We start from the raw sequence: 18,261 nt of genomic DNA, 5'->3' as shown, positions 1-18,261 counted from the left end.
ATGAGATGCACATATGAAGCCTCACAATAAAATCACAGTATTTAACAAGTCTTTCCATTTCTCCTTCCTGCTACACACATGGTGCTAATGCTTTAGGAGTGGATAACAGGTTCACTGACTCTATTCTGTCCTTCAAGAAGAAACGTTTATAAAAGGTAACAATTTTGTCTCTAACATTCAGAGATGATGTTAAATCATCAAGTACAGTAGCAGAAAACTGTTGAAATTCTGTGAAAGCTGGCAGCTATAGCAAGCATTAACCTCAGTCCTGGTCCTCGCATAAACCCTGGGTGAAATCCTACTCAGCAACTCAGTCACTGCTCAGATACTTTCTGCTTTCCAGACAGCATGTGCCATCAGTGGAAACTTAGCACAGGCTTTGGTGTCACATCCAGTAGTCACTTGATATTAACTTGTGTAACAGACCAGGCACAGAAGGTGCGACCATATGCAGCACAGTCCAGCAAGAGCAGCAAATTCGTCAAGTTCTCTTTTTACGAGAGACATAAAAAAATATACAGTATTATATTGTTCTCTGCACTGTTTTAGATATCGAGGGCCTGTGTTTTTATGAGAGGGGCTGGCGTCTGCCAGACACAGGTAAGGAGCAGTTTCAGCCCTGGCTGCTGAAAGTAGGTCAGGCCTGTTGAAACACTCACTCCCATTCGAGATGATGTCTACACTTGTTTGCCATACACTTCTGTCTGCACTTACAGGAGTGAAATATTGACCTTGATAGGAGAAGTGCTGATAAAACGGCACTGACGTCGGGTGCTATAGCTTGCCTTTTCTTGTTTACCTTCACACGCTTGATTTGTTAAAACAGATAAGATCTATAACACACAACTGAGGTTATTGTTTATGGGCAAATATGAAAAGGATGATGGGTAAATATTAAACAATGCAATTATCAAATAATCAGAATGTTCTTGAATGAACAATAACTGAAGCTGCAAAACAAATTAAACCAAGGATCAAATGCTGCAATATGTGAAGATTTTTGAAATATAGAGTATGATTCCTGATTTAATGACAATGAAAAACAGCACTTGACTTTGCTGAGAAAGTCTGTGGTGGAAAAGCTCCACCAGCCAAGTGAATATTAAATCATAAAGACAAACTCTATATAAAAAAGGACAATTTAACTGAAATAAGAGAAATAACGTATAATAATTAATATTTACTGCCCCTGTGAATTCATGGACCGTTCAATCACCAACCAGTGCACTGAATATTTATCCTCTTTGAAATTGATTAGGCTAGTGTGGCATCCATGAAAGGCTGTAAACAAAGCAGCATGGCTGTTCTCCCTTGATGTCCACAGCATGAGGCTGCACGAATTCCAGTAGCTTAGAGGCTTAGACAGAAGCTCAGGCTATAGGCCATTGGGCAAAGAGCTGAACACATCCATCACTGTGAGAGTCCGATAAAAGGCTCAGAAGGTCCAGTTCTCCACACGCTCATCAATGACACATACCACAAACCCACCTCCAAAAAACTAAGTGTTTTTTTTTCTTTTTGAGTCCATGATGCCATTTATAACCCTCAGGATCGGACCAGTACGTGACATTCGACTCAAGTTCACATGTTTGACAAACTGACATAATTGGTTAGCTATACAGATACGCTAACTTGACTAACTTTCTTTGAAATGACTAAATGATTAGCATACACATTTTTTCTGCGCTGTGATCTTGCAAAGTCCCACTAAACCTTGCAAAAAGCAGGCTACATTGCATGAGCTCAAATTTTCACCATGAGATGTTACTATAGGGAGAAACATGGGGAATGGATTACATGATACCGATGATGTATTTCAATGCCCCTTGAAACATTGTGAACAGGTACTTAAACAAGTCGACCCTTGTATAAAAATGAACTCTGAAACGCAACACTGTACATTCTGAAAAGATAATTAAGGAAAAATATTTGACGTCCCCAGAGCAGCTGTCATGTTGTTTAACTTTGAAGATCAATGACAGCCCAGGGAGTACTGCATTCATCCGCGCAGTTTTAATCAGGTTCAATTTAAAAATGACCCCTCAGAGAACTGCTTAAATGCTAATCCAGTTGTGTGCAGAGTAGTTCTGATTTATGATGCTCTAAACCCAAATGAGCCATGCATGCAGGACGAAAAGAAGCAAAGTAAAACTTGTGTTCCTTGTTTGTGTTGGTTATAAATATTAATAAATACTTGGCATGATATTTACATAATGCTAATATTTCATTTATGTATTCTCACCTGTTGATGTGCTATAAAATATTTATCTTTTCTCCTTTATAATCGCATTTTACTTAAGATGAACATCTTTGCAGGGATGCAGTTGGTACATAAAGAGCTCTTTGAATACACTGAAGGAATTTGAGAGTCTGTTAACAATGAAAAGATTGGCTGATACTCTCCAAATCAAGTTCATGAGATGTGGTAAACAACTGATCCTGAGGCAACAAACATGTTGCAGACACTCAGCTTGTTACGCCTGCGGTTGCACTAGAGTATCTGCTTCTCATCTCTGGCTACAGCGTGCCTTAAAAGTTGATATCAACCACCAGTTGAATCCTCTTTATTTCGCTCTTTATCTGGCAGATACACCACATTAAAATATCTTTGTAGGGGGAAGGCTGTCCCCTTTATGTGGGGTCTGAGAGTGGGGCAGCTGCCCCCCACATGCAGTGACCTCACTTAGTAAAGATCAATAGTAGGCTGCACATTCCTCATTCCAAGTCCTCAGGAGTCACTTAGGCCTTGGTATCTCAGCCATCCAAGCCATCTTGTGAATCCTTTAGCACCCCGATATTTGGGGTAAATTCCAATCATTGACATGCAACATCCTAGACGACCAGATCTGACCTTTGAGGGCAGCGAATTTGGTAGGCCATATGGGGGAGATGAGTACTTGTCACTCAAGAGTATCACCCTATAATAGACCACACTAATGCAGTCCCTCAAGGGCAAATTTGTCGAGTTAGCATTGCTCAGCTTAGGTCTAATTTTACATGTTTACACTTTGCATTTCTCGCTGTGCCCTTTTTCCTTTTCAATCCGACTGCACACAGCCTAGTTTACAGCAAAATTATGGGGCCCAAGTTGAACCCCAGGCTAGATGATTTAATGGCTGAATGACCATACTATTTAGCCAGACAAGCATAATAAGGGGATTAGCAACCTATCAGATGACAGAGTGTGCTTGGCTGCAGGTATACGGGCAGATATCCTATATCACATGATTTGTTCATCACTAAGCAGATAGTATGAATTAGTTCAGAAGTAAAATGTTTGAAAAACAATAACAAAGTTGTGCAAAAATGTACCAAACTGCGTGACAAGTCATTTTGATGCCACATTGCTGCCAGCACTTAGTCAAGGTAGAATGGCGTGTTGTGTTGAACTTAAAAAGGACCTTTGAAGTTCATGTACCTCTTTGTTTGTGGTAGAAAACCCACACCACACTAGTGTGCATCTGAGATTAAATCAGATTCCTGACACGTCCATACAGCACCCTGGCCCCCACAACTGGATGCATGTAGGAAGGAGCTGATGTCATGGAGAGATGGAGGTGAAATGATCTGTTTCTAGAAAGCTGAGCCTCTTCCCTGTGATATCAGAGCATGCAACACGTCCTCAAACATCTTCAGCCTCTTTCACAACCAACTAAGGTAAGGACTGGTCATCTATGTCACAACCGGTTGCAACCACAACCACACAATTACAAGGAAACAGTACCAAATTACAAAATTGTACAAAAACCAACCCCCAGATGTTGTGAGTGGACAAAAAAAAAGTTGTTCACAAGAAGGATGAGGCAAATTTCTTGTGAACATGGAAAGGTCCCTTTTAGCGTTACTGACCTCAGTACAGTAAAGTGATTAAGTGGTTTAAGAAAACATCCAAGTCTCACGTTAGCAAACATCTACTTGTCTTAAGCAAGCCCAAGAGGCTGCTCTGCTTCCTACTCTGTTCTGTATGGGGAAGTGATTCATCACATTATTTATAAACTACAGTATAAGATGTAGGGTCAGTGATTTGATCCATGAGCAGGAAGAGAATAAATAAGCTTGTTTTGCTTGTACCACAAACCCAACACGAGAAGAAACAGACAAACAAAGAAGCCAGAATTCATTTCTCTTTATCGGCAGCAAATTTGAATATGATGCTGTTTCACAAAGAAAGTTTTATGTTTTATTGTCTAACAAACCGAGAGATGATAAGATTGGCAAGAGTGTTGTGACTCACTGGGAAATTTTGAAAGTGTTACTGGAAAGACAACATCTGATACTGCAGAATTATTATGAAATAAGTCCATGACTAAACATGACTGATTCAACCCATGCTTGAAAACCATTACCTGAGATTCTTCCCAGAAAGAACTTGTCATTTACAGCACATATCTTTGTCTAAGTAGACCAGATAACATGAGCTCTGTGTTACATGGGGAGCATTTACTGACTCTTGGTCACCTAAGCCTCCAAGATCCACTGACCACAGCAGAAAAAATGGTCATATCAGAGGGGGGGGGGCATCAACAGTGTTAGTTCCTGTGAGCTTAAACTGCACCTGCATGCTGAACAGCTTCATCCCCTCCAGATGTCTGGAGGCCTCACTAGACCCAGAGCCAGCACATCTATAACTGTCTCCTCGACTGCCCAGACTCTGGTGGATAACTGCCAGAAAGAAAGCAGAAATGCAGAGGGGATCTGAGCCCTGCAGCCACTCACACTGCACAAAAAGTGCTGAAAGAGGCCAGGGGATGGCTTGTGTGCAGTGTCTTTATATATCACATCTTCAATCCAATCTGATGAATTATTCACACGGCGCTATCTACTGTGCCTCTCACCTAAAACATCTGCCCTGCCAGCCTGTCTGCCAGGTCTGGCTTACACTCTGTCCTGCCACAGGAAGCTTTTAGTCTACTGCTGTCCTGTGGTCTATGTTCCATTTAACCCCCTTCCTCTATCTCTGTTTCCATCTCTCAGACTAGAGGCATAAAGTACTGAGGGAAAGAGATTATGTTACCATGTCAAAAAAAGGCATCTGTCCATATTAGATTTTAAAAAGAAAATAGTATCATTTTGCTACTACTGTGCAAATATCTGGGATGTCCGGCCTGTGGTTTGCTCGATACACTGTACACTCGCTTGTACTGTGTGATGTCCGACCAAATGTGAAAATGGAAAGACTGAGAAAAAGCCTGCTGTCATAAAACTATTGAATGAATGGAGCCAGTACACAATTTAAACCAATCTCTACCAATCTCTACTCAAAGGGATTGATGATCTGAAAGAAAAGGTTTCTAGCTTTTTTCTTACCTCTGAAAACTGGCCCATCGCAGCATAAAGTTGGTTTAAATGTCAGATTGTTGGTTTCTTAAAGTTACAAAAGTTGTTGAACGAGCCCGTCCCCTGCCCCCATTCCTACATCAGAAAGGCGTTGGGGAGGTGGGAGTTTCAGAAACTTCAGATTCTGTTGTATTCTGACCCTTTGCCCCCACGACAAGCGTATAACATTCCTTTTCGGTATTGAGAGCTCAACCTACTGCAGCTTAAGAAGACACATGCAAAACAGACAAAACGTGAATCTAATTGAGAAAAAAAACTCCATCAATTTGAGAGCAAATGCAGCAAATTCATATAACACAACAAAAAGTGTTTCCAAGGGACACTAAAAAGTTATGAACCTGGCTGGGAGTTGTTCAATGCCCAGTTGTGGCTTGTAAAGTTTAAAGTGGTGGAAAAACAAGTGTGTTCAGCATGGTTAATCACATTTTAGTAATTTAGTTTTTAAGTTGTTGTTTTTTTTTTACCTAAATTTCAATAGTGAGAGTGAAAGAAAGAGGGATAAGATGCAAACAGCCACAAGTTGTCTCGTGTTAGTGTCTTTGCATGTATTCTCTTAATTTGCAGTATGTTGAGCTTTCGGGGCCACCGTAGATTCCAGCTCTGGGCTACATCACACAACAGAGAGGACACCAAGCAGAAAACAGAGCAGGCTGCATTACACACTTCCAGACCATTAAAGTGAGGAGTGTTTGTGAGGAATAAAAGGTGCATGCCCCCCCCCCCCCCCCATTCTCTGCACTGTTTATAGTTCTTAGCAGAGCATGAAATGACTAAATACCAGCATCACTTCTCCTCTCTGTCATCCTCCTTTGCAAAATTTCTCATTCATAACTCTCAGCAAGGATGAATGACTGAGGAAGACTATTTGTGGCCAAGGTTAGCGAAGAATAACTTTGTCAGTCAGACACAAGAATGAAAACTGTGTGTATCAGCCAGTGATGAGTATCATAAATAACTGAACCGACCACAAGCATAAATATCTTGCTGCACTCTTACTTCTTGGTAAGGCTACTGAATTAATATAAAAAAAAAAAAAAAGGTTGTTTACAGTGAGGCTATTAGAGGCCCATGATCAGAGAGGTACGGCAGGAATGTTTGAAGGGGTCGGTGGCACCATTACCAGAGTAAAGGGCACAACCTGGAACGCTCGGAGATATCAGATCACAGGGCCGGGGGGAGGGACAGGCTGCTAAACAAGGCTGGGTTGGAGGCTGATTCCATTAATCAGGCCTACTCTCATTCTCATGTCAGGAAGCACACAAACATATCCGACCGCTAACAACCTGATGCACGTTAGCCGTATGTGACGCCTTACAGTCACCCCAGTGTTAGGAGTGTAGATGTACATGGCTTTGAGGATTAAAATAGAACTTTATTATTAAACACATGTAATACGCTAGGGCAACAGGTGTGTGGTGAGGGGTGAAGGAAACACACCCTGAAAAGGCAAGTTTGTGAGAGACACCGGCACACATGTAAACACACATGGTCGCCCAAAGCTGCTTCACAGGGTTGTGTGTTGTTAATATAAGGCGCAATGTGAGTAAGGTCCGGAGTTCTTCATGTATATGTATGTGTATATATATATGATGTTTTGGGTTAAAAGGCAGATCTGTGGACCTCTACAACACTGCAGCAAACACAGGGATCTGGCCACATTCCATGTCCACAGTCATTTCCCACATCGTGGCACAGTGCTGGACTGGGAATAAACAGAGGAGCCTGCTGTGCTCTCAGAATGCATGTTTGCAGAGTTCCCATCAGTGAGTACACAGTAATAGGACTCCCTGAAGGCCTGTGTTTAACCTTTAGGTTACAAGTGGCTGGCCACTCCGTAGCCGACCCCTCCTCTTCCTCAGCTGTTAACCCTTTTCTCACTCACTTAAGTCAACACAAACAGATTGCATGAAAGAAGTTAGAGCAAAAAAAACGAGGTCTGAAGAACATGTGAAGTCATTGTATGGTCCGGAAAAGCTAATAAACAAATTTTCTGATGAGATTATCTGTCAAAAATGTAATCGAAATCTGAGCTTTTAAGACAAGTTGTGGTTGGAACGACTTCAAACTGCTCAGAAAAACATCAGCTTGATTACCTACGAGTCCATGGCAACTGGGCAAACCCAGTCAGCTCATGAAGATCATATTTTATGTTAAAAAGCTCCAGGACAAGACTTTGCGGTGAGATTATTCTGACAAAGAAACATATCAAGATTTCCCCATGCATCACTCAAAACCACCTTGAGTTTTGAGTCCATCTAAAACCAATTTTTTTATAAAGAGCTTTCTATTCTCCATTGTGCACATGTACCAGTTTGATAGCAACTTAATACAATGGGCAGGTTTCCACAGAAATTCCCCAAACCAAAAACTCTCTGTCTGTATTATTTTCTGTTCTGCAGAGTAATGAAGGGAGACAACTTTGTGTTTTAGGGACCAGCTGTTTTGATTTGGTCTATGTTGTGTTACTGCAGTAAGCGTAGCTCTTGCCTTGGAAGACAGCGCACAATATTTTGGCAGAAGTTTAAAGACATGATGTGAATTTCATGAATGAAACAACCATATAATCCAAACTGTGATCTAAATCAGAACCACACACTTAAGGCAACTGCATTCAAGCTTCGTTTAAACTTGCATTATTGGTGTGAAATATTTGGAGGAGAAAACAATACAATATTCTCTCTCTTACACACACTCAAACACACACACACACACACACACACACACACACACTGTGAATGACAGGGATAGAGTCAACCTGAACTTCATAGACAGATGTAGAGGAAGGATCAGAGTAGGCTAATGCTGAGAAAATGCCCTTGGGATATGCAAAGTGGAAACATGTGCATATGGGGACGGCATAGGGGATTAAGCTGTGATAAAACAGTGTGATGCAGTGTGATTTATTTCTCCTTTGTCTTTCCTCCTCTGAACAGATTTAGTAATCTGCAACAGGTTGCTCCTGCTTTGAGTTGCTTCACGACACACATTTTTATCCTTTTGCTTATATTCCTTTCAGCAGCCTTAATGTAGAACAGCCCTGCATCAAATACATCTTCGGCGTGCAAAGGAATCCAGCATCCCAGTCAAACTCGGCAGCAGCGATATTGAGGCTTTTGCTGCAAGTATCTATCACTATGTTATAAAATATATCTTCGTGGAGAGGTCTGGATTTGAGGTATTGATATAACAGGCACCATGCTTTACCAACGAGCCAAAGCTTTTCTGACAGCATCATACAGGCGGTTCATTGTCAAGGCCGCCGCTATCCAGAATGCAACTGCCAGCTGTTTTCTTTGTGGATCAAACCAAAAGAAAACAGCAGACCAAGGTCAGCAGAGACAGGCTTTTCTCCTACAGCAGACGGATGAATCTCCATATACAAGGCCGTATAAAACAGAAACTCTCTGTCACAAATCAGATAGCCCGGCTGATTATATTCCACCCTCCTGTGGAAAAAATCAGCCATTCTCAAAAATTCATGAAAGCTCCTATTTATTCCAGTACTGCAGAATGTTTGTTGATCATTTGAGGATCTGTGTCTGTGTGAGTGCTTGGTTTGGAGGGTTATCTCTCATGTCCAGCTGCCTTGTTAACACATACTAGACAGACTGGCTTTTGAGAGGGATACCAGGCTGTTCTTATAGGCCGTATACGTAAGATGTTGCTGATGCTGATTTTTCTCAAGGGAATGGTAAAGGACATAAGAAAGTTAAAGTCTCCCATCCATACTACTTGGCTTTTTATTACTTTACTTGGATGTTTGACCTTCATTCTGCATAAAAAAATATGTATATGACCAGAATTTGACATCACAAGGTTGTTTTTACATTCACCAGCTGAAGTATTTACATTAAACCTGAATTTAATGGATGTGCAAAAAAATAAAACATTGGGAGCAAGTTGTGGTCCAACACACATCTACGAGATATGGAAACTTGAACATTTAAAATGGTCTAAAAAGTGAACACTAGATTACATCTGGTGTCCTTTAAAACGAGCAACATTTAAATATTCATGAATCATCAGTTTTATGGTTGAAAATGATGTTTATAAAAAGGTTTCAGAGGAAGTTCCCAGCAATTGATTTTTATATCAACTCATGTAGGCTGAGGCCATCTTAAAATATCAAAAAGCCAAATAATAAAACCAAAGCCCACTCCACTTGCTGCTTCATAAAAGTGTTGGCTTTGTCAAACTCTAATAACACAGGAGAGGGAGACTCTGAGAGCTTTTCAAGTAACAGGTACTTGGCAGTGCACACTCAAAGGTAAGCATGAAGAGTAAAATCTTAGGTTGACCTTCTCCTTGACTTTTGACAAGCTCTTCCATTTATGGCCCCTATCAAGCAACAATGTCCCTCCACACATCTAACCATTAGGCATTAGTCACGACTGTGCTGCCGGCAGCATGTGGGTGAGAGATTCGAGCTCCACACAGTAACACCTGATGCCTCTGTGTTGTAGCTGCCAGAAAACACACCATGAACCCGTAACTGGTGTCACAACACGAAAAAAAACTCCTCAGCTATTTCAGCATACTCACTCTCAGTTATCACAGCCAAACACACCATGACAATTAAAACTTGTTATATTTATGCTCTGGTTCTCGCCCATCAGCTTTTTTTTTCCAAACTCCACAGGGTTCACACAAAGTTTGCAGGCAGGCTGGGTGAGGATGTGTGTGCACTGGCTGCCACATTCACTAACTCCTGTCAGTGGAAAAGAGGCCCCACTCCCAGACACAGGCTCACTGCTGATGAGTTGTGCCTCTCCGTCAAGAGTCAGAGCCATCCCCTGGTTTTTCCAGCATTACTAGACACACTCACACGCAAGGCAGCAAGCCTCGAAATACAAACACACCCAGGTAAATAACTGTTTTTAAAGAAAATAAGTCCAACGTCTCTTAATGCGAGGGTAGCTCCTACACACACACACACACACACACACACACGCACAATGACCCACATATACAAGCTCAAGATACACACACAAAAACATGAGCTTGCACTCAGACTGGGTCTATAATGACCCCCTTGCCCTGCTATCGCCTCGCGATAAAGACCTACTGGAGAGGGAGGAGGGCTGTTTCATGTCAGCTCACACCCACTTTTCCCTTTAAAAGACAGAAACCAACAACAAACTCCACACAGGCTCAGTGATAAAAAAAAAAAAGTGTTTCTAATTCTCTAACAGGGGAATGACAGGTTCCTCCTGGCATCATTTCAATAGGTAACCAAAACCTGCAGCGTACTGGCATCAATGATTCATGAAGCACCACACAGTTAATGAACACAAGGGTATAATATGTATAGGAGCAGTACTCACGCTCTGTCCCACTCAGCAGTGACACAAAAACTTCCTTCAGATCTAAAAAAGGTTCCCTTCAGGTGACACACACAGATTGATTCCTCTCCCCAGGAAAATCCACACAAACGACAAGAGTTTAACGCACAACTAGATGACAGCTCCAAGTCCGCAGGTCCACACGCTCCCTCTCTCTGACACAGTGTCGTACTACAGCCTGCCCCTGGCCACCCAACACACTGGAGCTCCTCCCATCACACACTGTCAGAGAGGGAGAGGGAGTGGGAGGGAGAGAGAGAGACAGAGAGAGGAAGGGAGGGAGGAGTAGAAGAGAGCAACACCTCTACAGCATGATCTTGACTCAGTTTTACTTCAAGTGCGGATGTTAAAGTTGAAATACTTTAGTATTATTTAGGAGCAGAGCAATTATCACATCTTTGAGCCCCCTGTGTTACACAGTGTAATTAGGAAACTATTACAGAGGGCTCAGGGCAGAGGAGCAATAAAGAGGGTTTTATAGGGGAAGAACATACGGGAGAACAACTACTACATGCTCATTTCCGGTATCTGCATGTGCAAAGGTCGTTCTGTCATTTTCTGGTCACAAAACTGTTGACTAGATATCACTACCACCTCATTCAGGAGCAATACACCAACGTTACCCAAGGAAAACATTTGTGCAGTGCACCATGATGGCTGAATTTACGTTAGCTGCCATTAAATGAGACAGAGGCCTAATTGCACTAAATGTAGCTTAGAGCTTTTTTTTCATTGTTGTTGAAGCTCTCCTGGGAGTTGGTTCCCTTGTTATGGACTGCAGATGTTAGCCTCTTAGCCAGCTGCTTGCACCCACATAAAGACTGCTTTTAATGATTGCAATTACCAGTAACTTCAAGCTACCAGAAGATGAACCAAATCTATCTGTCCCAAATCAACACACATGCAACAGCAGTCGACCCAATGTCAAATTAAAACCTTCATAAAATACGCCCAATGCCAAATCTGGCTGAGCTATATGGATTCAGAATTCATGTAAAGAAAATGCTCAGAGCCAGTGTGTGGTGCTGAAAGTAGTACAGTTGTTTTACAAAGTTGTTCTCAAGTAAATCGCACAACGCTGGCAAGGACGAAGATTTCAGGCCATGACACTGAGAGTACAACAGAAGTGATGCAGCAAAGTCTCAGAAGAGCTGTTTCATGAATTGTAAAGGGGACACCAAGCTCCAGGGAATCACATGCTGCCCTTTACGTTTTATAGACAGAGCTTGGATTTTTTCGTCTCAATAATAATCATAGTGAAACTATCTCAAGTTTGTTAATACTTCTCCAACATGTTGTATGAATGTGCTTTAATATGATTATATGAAGAGAAATAATTAAGTGGAGATTTTTTGATGGCACGTGTATTTAAAAAGACTTTAAAGTTAAAGCAAAGTGTTACCAAATAACTTCACATGCCTTCTCCAAAAATATTTCCAGGGTAAATAGAGAGAAGTGTAAGATAGCGGGGTGTTGAGACGGGGACGCCTGTTTCTAAAATAGCAGATGCTAATTATACACTTTAGGCAACTGCTAAGGAGGGAGACGTGATGCCAAGTTTGAGGTGTTGGGATTCTGAATGTCGGCTCAGTGTTTCTGTGCAGACTCGAGATTCCACATGTCACCTGAGACGTACTTAGGCCACAGCTCGGATACTCACTGGATGTCTTATTTACAGTCCAATCTGCCCCCTGCCCCCCTGCCCCCCCCTCTCTCTCTCTACTGGGCTGGTACCTCACCTCTTGTTGAGCTGGACCACCTGCCACTGCCACGCAGGAGACCTGTGTAAACAATCCATAGAATATAAAGGACGCCGTCGGCAGACGTCTAAACACGTCAGGGCAGTCAAACAGAGGAAGACTGGCCTTTTTCACTGCTTGTGACCCTGTTAATCTGTCTGTTCTCGAAATGTCTCTTTTCATTGCCTCTATTTTCCATGACTACTACACAAAGTGCACCCCAGCAATCACAATTTGAAAACTTAGAAATACTCAGTGGTTGAAATAGTTGAAAATTACTGCATATTAGGCTTTTTTGTTGCTTTTTTTATTTTGAGAAAGGGAAGAGATGGATGTCACTTGTTGACTGTTTTTAAAAATGATTGATGGTGGGATTGACACAATTTAAGTGTGATAGCTTTTGGGTAATAATGTGAACATGTACAAAGTTTGTTGCTTTTCTTTTTTTTAAAAATATTTTTGGAGCTTTTATGTCTTTATTATGACAGAGAGACAGGAAATCATGGTAGAAGGGGGGAAGACATGCAGCAAAGGACTGAGCACCAGAGTTGAGCACGAGCGGCTGCATTTGAGACTGGGTGTAAGTGGTACGCACTCTACAGAGTGAACTGCTCGACTGCTTGTTGCTATATACAAACATTTTACCCTCTGATGAGTTAATTCTCTATTAGACGTTGTAGAATATTAAATGTTTCTGATATTATGCTTTGTATTAATGGTAATTTGTAGGTCTCTTGTAAACATCTGTATCATCTATGACTGGAAATGAATGTGTAAAAAATGTTTTTTAAGATTATGATAGTGTTTAGAATGATGTAAAAGAGCTGGTGTTTGTGAACTCTTGAGATTCCAGTGTGCTACATGGAAAATGTAAGTTTGATCCTTCCTCTCAGCATGCATCACACACAGCTGGCAGAAGTGCTGACAGGTCGGTCTTTATAAATGAATGACAATCGAGGAATTACAGCACTACAAAAAGCCCTCGTGTTTCACACATTAGCTAAATGGAAACACGCCAGATAGCGGGACTAGGCTACTTAAAGACACGGAGGTTGACAGAAGCGTTAAACATCACTGAGCAACGCTGGTACCAAACCCGCAGCTTCATGTTATCACCTCTGCAGTCACATGCAGAAATGTGTTTGTTCACACAACACGATCCCATGTGTTGAAACTCTGTAATTTCATGGTGCATGTGCCAGAAAAAAAATGACAGCTGACCAACCAACTCTGTTCACTTCCTCTTTCTTGTCTTTTATCTCAGCAGTTGTATATCATGACAGCAACTTAAAAGGAGCAGCATATGTAAAGGTAGCCTGCTCTGCCTTTCCAATGCTGAGGTTGCCTATGCTTCCCCCTGGAGGACTCAATCTTTTTTTTTTAATTTTGTTTTTACAAAGAGGAAAGTACAACACCATGCTTACAGTTCTTAAAATGACTGCAAACAAGAAGTGAAAAATATATCACCTTTTGGTAAAAAAAAAAAACATTGCTGTGCATTTTATACAGGTTGTCAGCAGTTGCATAGTGATAGCAGGGTCATGGTCGACACTTGCTTCAAGCATCTGTTCTGTGCTAGCAGGGAACAACCTGTAAACAGACTAAATGAGTTCTAGAGCAAAACCGGGACCAGAGTCACAGTAAAGGCTTTTCTCTGTCCTCACACATTTTACATTCACCCTAAAGCCTGATTTTTCAGCCTCAGTCTCAATGTAAAACCAGGTCACAATAAAAAAAATCTGCAGCTGTGTCATTATGTGGACATAGCAGGGTACTGTTCTATCTCTTGTGGCTTTAAGGTTGTTAAAATCATCTTATTCCACACTGTCTGACAGTATCAGCTTGTTCCAGTTCTTCATGAAATCTACATGATGCTTAAACTCAAGTTTCATACGACTGCCATCCTCTTTCTCCTTTGATAACTGAGCTAAATCTTTTTGACTGGGACACTCACTTTCTCTATTCTGCTCTTGTTTTACCAACATTCATGACACATTTAACATCTTTGGAAATATTGGGACCTGCACTAGAGTTCCGGTCTGGATGCACAGCGTAAGTTTGTAATAACCAAACCGCTTGTGAGAAAAGAACTGTGATGAACACTGACCATTGTGAATTATTGCTAGAGATAATAATTCTTTTTTTCCCCCCAATATTTTATATATTTTTTATTTATGAAAATCACTTATTTAAATTAGTTGTGTATGTTGTTTTCTAAATCTTTGGAGCAAAAACCAAATTTTAAACTCGATGAAACTCGGCTATAATCTTTCCTATTTAGAGTAAAGGTGAATGAGCTGTCCGGAAATGCAGCTGACATGGCACAGTGCGACCGGAGACTGAGGTGAGTGACTCATTCTGGCATGGAGAGCTGACTGGTTCAGCACGTAGAGTAATGTGTAATAAATCCAGCATATGATCAATCACACTCCTCTCAGATGGGCTGGTGTATGTGGGATGTTGAGGTTTTTCATCTTGTGCTTTGTCTGTTTGGCAAAAAAAAAGAAGTGGAACTGTGATGGCCCGGCATGACAACCAAAGGCATTACTCCAACACCTCTGAGGCCATGGCTCTCCAGCAGAGAGGGTTTGTGGGATGAGTGCCCTCTGGCAGGGAGGTGATGCTCGTGAGCAATCCCTGGGGTGTGTGTGTGTGTGAGAGAGAGCTTTTCAGCCATCTACGTGACTCACTGCTGGTCCTTTCATTAGACTGTTGCATACATGCTCATTTGCTTTATGTCACCATCCTATCTATTAGTCACATGTCTGAAACCGCTACTGGAGTTCCCAGCATTGCCAATAACACATCCACTAAATCATCAAACTGTAAGTGTGACTTTCATATCACGCTTCTGTTGCTACACACATGGATGATGTTCCCCCAATCCCTTCTTTAAAAGAGAAATACTGTATGTTTGTAGTTTGTACTTTTGAATGCCAAACTATTTACTGGATTAACTATTTGTCAAACCACAGCCAATGGCTCAGCTCCAAAGCAAGCATGAAGCCTGCTCAAAAATTCAACAGACAAAGCATGAGGAACAGCTCGGATGCTCCTCAGGTGGCCCTCTATCCGTGGCAGCAGCTCAGCTTTCCTGTACTCTCTACCTCAGGACCCCCTCCCCCACACCCCCACAGCCACATACAGTAATAACCATGTCCTGCTCCATTCAACAGAGGGGGCATTTAATCAAGCAATTTTCCCCTTCCCACAGCAAGGAATTTAGATTCACTGGCCCAACAACGTACTGTATACATGACTCTCAACGCTCAGGGGCGGACAATATAACCTCATATATATGAAATCATAAACATTTGTCAGGCCACAGGAGATTTTTCTGATAATATCCTCGAAAAATGTCAGCTTTTTGTGAGCTAATAAAAGAGCCCTGTTTTTGACTTAATGGTGGTTTGTTGAAAATGGTTATTAGCATTATTAGCATAAACTAACACTTTATCCTCATGTTTATCTATAAAATAACAATCAACATTGAGATATATGGTTTTCACACACAAGTATGGTTTCTCAATATACTGCTTATACTATGTAAACTTTGGATACCTTTGACTTTGTATTATTCACACTATTTCTGATCTTTCCTGAATCAATTAATTAAAAATAATGACAAAATAATAGTTATTTTCAGCTTCAGCAATGTGTATACATATAATAAAAATGAAATACTAAAATTCCATACTGTATATCTAAACATATTGGCCACCACTCGTGAAACAAGTTTTTATCATTTGACATCACAGCAAAAATATTTATATAGACATCCTCAGACAAGATATCAGTTTATAATCATTTTAGATTTCACAGTTCATTTAACATCTGAACAAAAACATTATGCATTTCTTCGAACTGTATACGCCACTGTTGAAGTGACGTCAACCTGTCTTTCAGGTGATACTGATGAAGGTGAGAATGGCAAGTGGAACCGACTGCTTTCAGTTTCTACTGTCTGTCATTCATATTCACACTGTGGCTTGATGCCCCATTATTCAGCATATAAGAGTAATGGCCTCAAGGATAATATGCTCTGTGTTCAATGTATCTGAAAGACAGATTACCTTCACTGTAAACATAACCCCTTCCCCACTGGGAAATCATAAAATAACCCTTCAAGTACCACATGGATGTTCCTGACTTCATCCAAGCCGGGACCTTGTTTCTCCAGAGTCTATCCTGATCCCAAAGGGCTAATGAGACTGTAATTTGGAAATGTGTCGGTTCATCCGGCTGATTACAACAAAAGAGAAATGTTATACTAATGTACTGAGTGCTGAAGGAAATGACTTGATGGGATGAACGATAATATTAGACAAATGGAAGTGGAAATGAGTGATGACTCAAGCACAGGAAAGATCCAGAGGATTAATTAGTTATAAAGACATCAACATGTGGGGCAGACGAGACATGAAATATTAACTCAGCATCTGATAGAATTAGGGTTAAGCAACTCCAGAAAAATCACCTACTGTACATTTACAACCAGCCCACTGGAGTCCTGTGCTAGAACTACGCATCCCGTTAAAAGACAGCGAGGGAGACAGAAAAGTGGTTCGCTCAAGGTCTACGTAATGCACCGTAATCACTGTTCATTTCTGAAGCAGTAAAAAAATCTGCATGCAGATAAGAGTCAGCACGTCATTCATCTCAGCTACAGGACTTTCATTGTACACGCCCAGTTTTTGTAGCGCAGACAAATCAAAGTGAGAGATATGGTCCATGGAAGTAAAAAAAAGAGAAATAATTATCCATGTAAATATATTTCTAAAAGGAAATCAAAAAAGTACAAGACGGCAGTGATATCATGAAAAATGTCCCATAAGTGAACAAATATAGCAAAAAAAATAACACATGTACAGAAGATGAGAAATTACTTCACATGTAACTGAGGTTTTCCACAACACATGCTGAATTACCTCTGAGCCAGCACAGGGATCCGTCTCATCTTTACCATGGAAACCAACACCATACTACAGTACATGCACACACACTGGGGGAGCAATTGCCATGGCATCCAGTGGCGTGGCGACATAAAGCTTTCAGCAAGCAGACCAATTTACTCAGCAGCTAACTGGACACTCACTCAACCTTCTGTCTATCACTCCCCGTTTTACTCTGTCTCCTCCTTCTCTCTACTCCCTTTTCCTCTCTTTTTACAATGAATTTCTTTTGTCATGAGCCAGAACAATTACCTTTTATCAGCAGAGGACAAGGTCTTGCGGTGCTGAGTAGGAGTGGCTCTCGGTCGAGTGGTGACAGAGGAAAAGAAGCTCTGCAGGGATCCCGAGAGATGCCCAGGGATGCAGCTGAACCGGCACCGCACGCACGCATCCACCACCACTATCACCACCAGCAAGAGCAGCAGCAGCAAATCGGAAGGGGAGGGGAGAAATAAAAAAAAAAAGGAAAAAAAGCAGGAGAGGGGGGTTGCTCTATCAGCAGCAGGAACATTACATCATAGGCTGCCTCTGTGGAAGGGTGGGAGAGGAGTGGACGGAGGAAGGGAGGTGCTCCTTGTAGCAGCACTCTCTCTGTCACTGCTGAGCTCTTCTCAGTGCATGCACAAGTCCAAATTTAATATTTATGATCAGGTAATTGTAAAATGCCTCAAGCTTGAGCCAGACGTATGAAATAATTAGATCAACTGTTCTTTATTGTGGACCATCACTGGGGTTTGTTGTCAGAATGGATATAATATGATGTACACTATAATGTGGCTTATCCCTTTGGGGCAAAGACTGTGTGTGTGTGTGTGTGTGTGTGTGTGTGTGTGTGTGTGTGTGTGTGTGTGTGTGTGTGCGTGTACGTCCAGTGCATGGAAGACCACACAA

At 41.4% G+C, this 18,261-nt stretch overlaps 1 protein-coding gene across 3 annotated transcripts in view; it reads right to left on the bottom strand.

Annotated features, from left to right (window-relative positions):
• Positions 1-17,863, bottom strand: part of sema4ba (sema domain, immunoglobulin domain (Ig), transmembrane domain (TM) and short cytoplasmic domain, (semaphorin) 4Ba) — a 46,070-nt gene extending 28,207 nt beyond the window's left edge. Inside the window, exon 1 of one of the 3 annotated variants that reach the window (XM_085779187.1) lies at positions 17,623-17,863. The gene's annotated coding sequence lies outside the window, so the exon portion shown is untranslated. Of the gene's footprint in view, positions 1-10,661; positions 10,845-17,622 lie in introns of those variants that run through there. The other 2 variants (XM_085779186.1, XM_085779188.1) reach the window with 2 other exon arrangements.
• Between the last annotated feature and the right edge of the window lie 398 nt (positions 17,864-18,261).

This window comes from Trachurus japonicus, chromosome 6 (assembly GCF_045865225.1).
Source record: "Trachurus japonicus isolate A0001 chromosome 6, Traja_1.0".
Lineage (NCBI taxonomy): Eukaryota > Metazoa > Chordata > Actinopteri > Carangiformes > Carangidae > Trachurus > Trachurus japonicus.
This window is presented reverse-complemented; position numbering and strand designations above follow the sequence as displayed.